Here is an 8,154-nt window from a genome sequence, read left to right on the forward strand (position 1 = left end):
ATAAAGATAGCAAGTACTGAGATAAGTTATGGATCTGGGTTAAACATCTTGATCGCACTACATTTTAGCTATGTATCTTTCTGAGCTTTATTTTCCTCATGTGTAAAATGGAAGTAATATCACTTTTCAGGGTTGATGAAGGAACAATATGAGACCACACATGGAAAATAGCACCATAGTATCTGTCACTGGGGGCAGATCCTAGATAAATGTTAGTGCCTTTCCTTCCTCCTGCTAATTCTTGTTGCCTGCAATTTTGCAGCCAATCTAGGATAATGATCAATCCAGATAATGATCAAGCATTCCCTAAACATACCTACTGTGCTGTATTTTTAAGAACAAGACCTACAGCCAAGACCTTATATCACAAAGACTAGGGAACTCACTTAGGAGGTCTCTGCAGTCTCATAAGTCTGCTGTGTCTTTAACACAATTGCATATATTCCATTTATTCTGGAGGAAGAGGTCAATTATTATTTCCATAGGTAGATTCAGAGAGAAATACTGACTTTACCAGTAAGTCACCCTCTCTGCTGACGTATCAGCTGGAGTTGCTATATTCCTATGAAATGAGATTCGCTCTTGTAACTTTAAAAGCAGGCATCTTATTGAATATCTTTTTTCTCCTTCTCCTTTTTCTTCTTTTGAAATAGAGTCTCCCTAAGTCACTAAGTTGGCCAGGCTGGGCTCCAATTTGCCATCCTCCAGCCTCCCAGAGGGCTAGAATATGAGGCGTGTGTCACCATGCCTGGCTAAGAAGTAGATTCTTAAGGGAAGAAATTCTAAAGATTAATTGATCTTTCAGTGCTTCATTATTTGCTATGCAATGTTTAGTTTTATATTAAGAAACAAGTTACAAGTGTTTTTTTCCAGTATAATCAATGCCAGTTTCTGAAGTTTGAGTTTTTGAGAACATAGAAACATTCCTCTGAAATCAATGAGTGAGCTGTTTTACTTGGTTTTTTTTCCTGACCAATTGCTAAATTTTTTTGAAATATCATATAAAGACAAAGAATTCAGACATGCAATGGATATTGACTTATGTGTTTATTTTACAGATCAATATAATTTATTTCAGTTTAAATTTAGATTGTTTTAAATTTCGAGGATCTTTTTAAAAATTTTTACAAATATAAAACTACTGCCAAAGTATATTAACATATATATTAAAACTAGTTTCTTTGAAAATCAGAAGTATCTGGCATGATTATGGTTTTTCAAAAATACAGAAGCAAATTTAAAATGACCCTTTGTCTGTCTCCTGTTCATCCCATGTGCCCTTATTTCCTTTAAAGAGCTATAATGTCTAGAAAGCTGTACAAACAATTAAGCTAAATCATTTTGTAAGCGGTTCTGTGAAGTGCAAGAGTGATTTTTTTCTTAAAGTCCAGATGTATAACTCAGCCTACATGAGCATATAAGCATATTTTGCTTAAATTACATTTCCATCCGACAATATTAATTTCATCAAGGAAGCTTAGTATAAAATTAATTATAGCTATCATTTATGTTATTTCATCTTCCCCTTCCATTGAAGCTTCAATGAGAATTCATCAACTGAAGGGCACGATTCACATTTTAACAACAATAATAAAGAAAATAACCAGAACTACTTTTTCCCCCTCCTCCTAGAATTCCGTGACTAAAGACATCTCTTAATGTCATCAGAAATGTAATAATATATTTAGAGGTTCAGGGGAAATGCTTCCAATGGTTATAATGAGAGCACATCTAGTCATATTCTCCTGCTGACATAGGACATTTCAGTTTCATTGACTTTGGTGAATAACCTCTTGTGACTGTTTCAGAAACAAGTTCCAACAGACAATCTGAACAAGCATTCCAGTGTCATGCTGTTGGACAAGGACGTCTGCATTGATTCAAGCACCAACTCCAGAACACTGTGATTTGGAAAGAAAATAACCTCTACACTTTAGAGCTCTTCTCCCTGCCCCAACTTCCCATGAAAGTTCACCGCAGGTGTGAGAGTGAATGCAATTAGGATGCAGGTTGCAGGAAGAAACGTCAAGGCAGGCAATAAAAACACAGACCTCAGATGGTCCACAAAGAAAGAAAATCCCTAATAAGAGTCTTTTTGCGGTGTACATTGATATGGATAATTGTGAGAAATCAGTTTCCATGTGCTGAACTTGTAGTGATACTTTTGCCTGAGGACCTGGGAAAGGATATCCTGGTTCTCTTTTCCTCCCTGTTCTTTTCAATTGCCCCAGACTTCAGGGTTCCTGCTTCAAGAATAGAAGGATCACCTCTCACTCATTGTGACTTGAACTATGGAGCAACAATTTCCAGGATGTCGAAGAACGGGACAGCTCCAAACACTGGTCTATGTGATCCTCCTTGTGATCACCATGTTTATTACCTTATAAAATGGAAAGGCAGAAGTAAAGACTATTTTCTTTCACCATGTCCTCCACCATATAATTGCTGCCAAAGAGTACAGCACTTCTGAGGAAGAGGGTTGAGAAACCAAAGAAAAGAATGTAAGTAAAAATTCAAAGTAAAAATTCAAAAAATTATTACAGCTAGATGATAACACATAGCAAGATTCCCAGACATTACCTATGCATCTGCTATAGGTGGAATCCAAAATGAACCTCAAAAGGCTCATTGTGCTGAAGGCTTGGTTGATAGCTAATGGGTTTCTGGGAAGTGAACAGATGAGGCTCTAACTTCATCAAGTGGATTAATCCATTGATACAGTCAAAATGTGATATGATACAGTGAAGGAAATTGTAGAGGATGCGGCCTATTTGGAGGAAGTTGGTCATGGGGCAGGTGTCCTTGGGGACCATCTTTTGTCCCTCCCCCTTTCCCTTGCTCTTCCCCTCTCTCTGCTTCTCAGACACCATGAGGAAAGCAGCCTTTTCCCATGATGCACTGCTGCAGTGCAGGCCCAGAAAGAATGGAGCCAGCCAACCATGGACTGAAACTTCTGAAATCAAGAGCCAAGATAAATCTTTTCTCCTTTAAATGAGTTTCTCAGGTATTTTGTCACAGTGATGAAAAGCTCAGTAACACACCTTCTTGGAATAGTAATTATTTGTAAAATAACCAGAAAGTATGCTGGAAAACACTACTTTGCTGAAAGCCAGGCTCTCTGCATTTTAACCACTTTCTGTAATAAATAGTATTTGGTATCAATATCTGTCAACCAAATACTTCTTAAATCCAATGTCCCAGTCTCTACACACCACCTCTGTACCGTAGCCAACCACTGGTTGTGTGACCTCGGCAGCATCTCATATGGTCCATTGTCTACCCCAGAGCCTCTCTGCTGCTGCCACATGATACGCCCACATTCGACGACTGCACAAACCTGAAAATGAAATAGAATTAATATCCATGAGGTCATTACTTTAACAATAAAAACAAGAGCCAGATGATAAACACTCTTCTAACATATTCCTTAGGTGGACAATGTGAAGACATATTTTACATAGTTCTTCAAAGGGTGCCTAGCAACCTTCAGCTGCAGTTGTCCACACTAGTGACCCAGCTCAGTAACATATGGTCAGATGGGCTTTTTGTCCTTATCTCTCAACCTTTCTCATTTCCCACTCCCATTGTTTAGAAGACACTTCCTCTCCCAAGCAAAGTGTCTCAGATGTATTATTTTGCATGTATTCACAATAGGTCAAAATTTTCATGACTACTCCTTTGAATGACAGTATATCCTCAGTAAAAGGAATATATGGTAATAGGTAAGATGTCATATTTTCCTATGTTATTCACACAAATGTAAGAAAATTTTAATTAACCTTTGCAGAAATATTATTAGATTCTGTAAATACATACTCTTTTCATTTAGCCACAAATCTTCCACTGTCTGCATTTGTCAACTAATTCTAAGTTCATACATTCCATGTACTTTTTAGTTTAAGATAAAAATGAAGATACTATCTTATAAGTTTCTGCCATAAATCATGCAGAAATATCTAATTCACATTTTCATTTAGTGCTCCTTTTAATTTAATACATCTTTTTATAAGCCTTACAATTAATAATGGCCACATAGTTTTTCTATCAACTTTTTCAATAATTTAAACCTATAGTATTAAAAACAGAGCATCCTCTATAATCTTATATATAGGTGTCAAAGTGTTTCCAAATTGCATCCCAGGATATAGGTCTTAACTCCTAGAAAACAGGTTTCATTTATTTAGAACTAGTTCTTCTTTTGCAGAGTCAAATTTTTTCTAATTGTGTCAAATATATAATTGTAGAAAATTATTTTACTTTATCACATAAAGTTATAATTTATCTGTAAGTATTATATATAATAATTCTCTAATATGGCTTTCAAAGACCTTTGAGATGATTTCCTAGATAATTGAAATTTGGCATTAACATACAAATCTTTGTTCAGAAACAATGAGTAAATTTCTAAAGTATAAAATGTTCAATTTTGTGAGGTTATTTATATTCCAGTTGTATGTAACTTTAGACCTATAAAGATTAATAAGAATAAGATAGATTAATAGATTAAAGATTAATAGAAATAAGAGCTGATAAATTATATAAAGGACTTTTAAAATACACTTTCCACCTATTGAGAAGTTAAAAAACTTAAGTGACTGAATAAAAAATCCTTTCCAAATCAGAGGGTTTCTAATGCTTGCCTTTTACAAAATTAAATGAGTCATCAGTTGCTCCATAGTTAAAAATATTTTTATTATAGATTATTATATTCTTCTGGCATACAATTTAGAAGGACTTCAAATAACTGAGTGATATTCCTATATCAAAATTCCTTCTAGTCCACCAACATTATTATCTCAGTATATACCTCTAGATTAAAAAAGAAAGGAAGAGAGAAAGGAAAACTGGGGAAGCAGGCAAGGGAAAGGGGGAAGAAGAAAGGAAGAGAGGAAAGGATGAAGGAAAGAAAAAGAAAGGGAAATAAAAGGTAAGAAAGGAGGTTGAGACAAACTCACATTCTCTTGGTAAATAATAATCATTTGTGGATTCAAAAACTAATTTAGAAAAATGTCAGCTTCATCTGTCTCCATAGCAGTTACATTTTTAATGAACTTCCCCTTTTATACTTAATAACTATTAAATTTTATAATACACTCATATGCTTTTAATCAAATTGAACAAATAATCTTATATATCAGTTGGGTGAACCTTTGGCAGATGTGCCACACTGGACTGTTTGTATCACTGAAAGCTTTAAAAGGTTCTCCATCGCTGTAATAGAGACAATTAAGGGCATTAAACTTTGTTGGCATTTACAGAATTATCTTCAAAAATAATAAGCACACTTCAAATTTCTAACCATACTTTTATTGTCATAGAAGAGTGCTTCTAGAAAGTGATTTTAGTAACCCAGGGATAAGATGATTAGATCTCAGATTCAGACTAATTGGGCTTTAGACATAGAAAGGAAGGAACAATGACTTCTTTTTTTTTTTGTATTAAATTATTTTATTGGTACATTGTAGGTATACAACACAATTACATTTCTCATTGGGAATTGTACCTTTACATAATGCATCTTGGTTCTTATTTTTTCCCCATTCCTAGCCCTCCCTTCACACCCTCCACCCTTTCCTATTTACAAAGACTTTATTTCCATTTGTTCCATTTCTCAGCATTTTTTCCTTTCCCTTCTTTCCTTTCCCCTGCCACTCCCACTACCCCTACCCCTTTGGACCTTTTCTTCCTATTTTACATTATCGATTATTCATTCTAAACATTGGTACATTTTAGGTATACAATATAATGACATTCATCATTGGAAATTTGCACCTTTACATGTCTCTCTTGGTTCTTATTTTTCACCTTTGACCAGCCCTCCCTTCAACCCCTCCAGTCCTCTCTATTTACAAAGATTTTGTTCCTATTTTTCCATTTTCTCATATTAATCCCATTCCCTTCTATCCTTTCCCCTAGCCCTCCCACTTCCTTCCCCTTTGCCCCTTTTCTTCCTATTTCACATTACCTCTTATACATTTAGTCCTTATTTACACTTTCAGTTTCTCACACCAGAGAAACTATTTGGTATTTACACATGTGTGTCCTATTTATTTCACTTAAGAGTATCACCTCAATGTGCACCCACTTAGCTATAAATGTTTCTAATTTCTCATTTTTTATGGCTGAGTAGTACTCCATTTTATAAAAAAACCACATTTTCTTGATCCAGTCTCCAGTTGATGGGCATTTGGGCTGTTTCCAAGTTTTAGCTATTACAAACTGCGCTGCTATGAACATGGGTGCACATATATCACTGTGGTATGATTCTTTTAATTCTTTGGGGAGATCCCCAGCAGTGGAATAGTGGGGTCAAATGGGACTTCCAGTCCTAGTTCTTTGAGGTATCTCCATACTGATTTCCACAGTGCTTGCACCAGTCTACACTCCCACCAGCAGTGGAGCAGTGTTTCTCTTTCCCCACAGCCCCACCAGCATTTGTTATTGGTTGATTTCATGATAGCAGCCATTCTTTCTGGAGTGAAGTGGAATCTCAGTGTTGTTTTCATTTGCATCTCTCGAATGACCAGTGATGTTGAACATTTTTTCATCTATTTATTTGCTATTTCTACTTCTTTGTCTGAGAAATAGCCTGTTTAATAAATGGTGCTGGAAAAATTGGGCTTCAACTTGTCAAAGATTAAAACTAGACCTATATCTCTCACCATGCACTAAACTAAAATCAAAATGGATTAAAGATCTAAATATTAAAATAGAAACTCTGAACCAGTTGGAACAGAGGTTAGGTAGAAGCCTTGAAGACATTGGTGTAGGAAAAGATTTTATGAACAAAACCTCAGTTGCCCGGGAACTAGCACAAACAATCAACAAATGGGATCTCTTCTTATTAAAAAGCTTCTGCACAGCAAGAGGAACCACCAGCAGTGTGAAGAGACAACCCACAATGTGGGAAAAAATCTTCACCTGCTCTTCCTCAGACAGAGGTCTACTATCTCGAATCTATAAAGAACTTAAAAAGATCAGACCTCCCAAATTTAAAGACCCAATCGAAAAATGGGCAGCTGAAATGAAGAGACATTTCTCAGACAAAGAAGTAGAAATAGCAAACAATGACTTCTTAAAAAAGCCTAAATGCACGATGACTTACCAGATATGAGAGATGAGGTCAAGTAAGGTAGCAAAAACAACTTAGAAATTTTAAGTTTGGATGCCTGGGAGAATAGTGAGTTAGTGACCTGATTAGGATTTTAGTGACCTGATTGACCTGATTTATTTGGCTGAGGCTTGTGATGGAAGGTCCAGGCTACTGTTCCAAACAGTCCTACAAGTGGGGAAGGTGGGAAGGGAGGAGTTGGCAGTAAGGAAGCATTACCTGGCATCTTCATATTCTTCTCCCAACACATAAGCAATCTTGAACCAAGCTAGGCAAGGCTTCATCTGTACCTAGTGGTCATTTCTATGCTTGCATTATTAACATCCTTTGACACTTTAATTTGAAAGGACATTATGATTTTATTCTTGCCTTTTACAATGATTGTTGACTAAAATCTTGAGTGCCAACTGGGCTTATTTTTCTGAGGAATCTTATAGCTTCTCTGTTCTAAAAAGAAAGTGCCAATTTTGCTAAATCTGTCCAGCTATTCTGGGTAAAGCCCTTCCTCAAGAGGTAGAATGCTATGTCACAAGCCCTTCCCCACTGTCAGAAGTGGCTCATTCTTCAATTCCAGACGTGAGGGGTTGATGCCTTTTTACAAAATGTAATGCTTTTCAGAACGAATTTTTTATAGACATATACATTGCTCTATGTAATTATATACCACATGTCTCTAGTTTGTGATGCATTTTTTCTCCTCCCGAGTAATGTCTGTTTATAGCCAATGTCTAAATCTTGAGTTGTTATTACATATTTATTTTGTATGACAGAACTGCATTTTAATTTCACTTGAAAAGATCTGTCAAAATTAAAAACAGTAAGATGTGCTGGTACAACTTTGACACTTTCCCTACTATAGTTTCTTGTTGTTGTTTTAAGAAAACTACATCTCATGGAACATGTAATGGTCCATATTTTCATCTGTTTTTAATAGTTTACTTTTCCACTTGCAAATTCTACTTCATAAATCTGCCTACTTGACAGTAGGTTAAGGTGCCAGCCATAATTTGTTTACTAGTTTTGTTGTATAAATCACTTAATGT

This window comes from Heterocephalus glaber, unplaced genomic scaffold, assembly GCF_053883595.1.
Source record: "Heterocephalus glaber isolate CG9 unplaced genomic scaffold, H.glaber_assembly_v1.0 deba00000331, whole genome shotgun sequence".
Lineage (NCBI taxonomy): Eukaryota > Metazoa > Chordata > Mammalia > Rodentia > Bathyergidae > Heterocephalus > Heterocephalus glaber.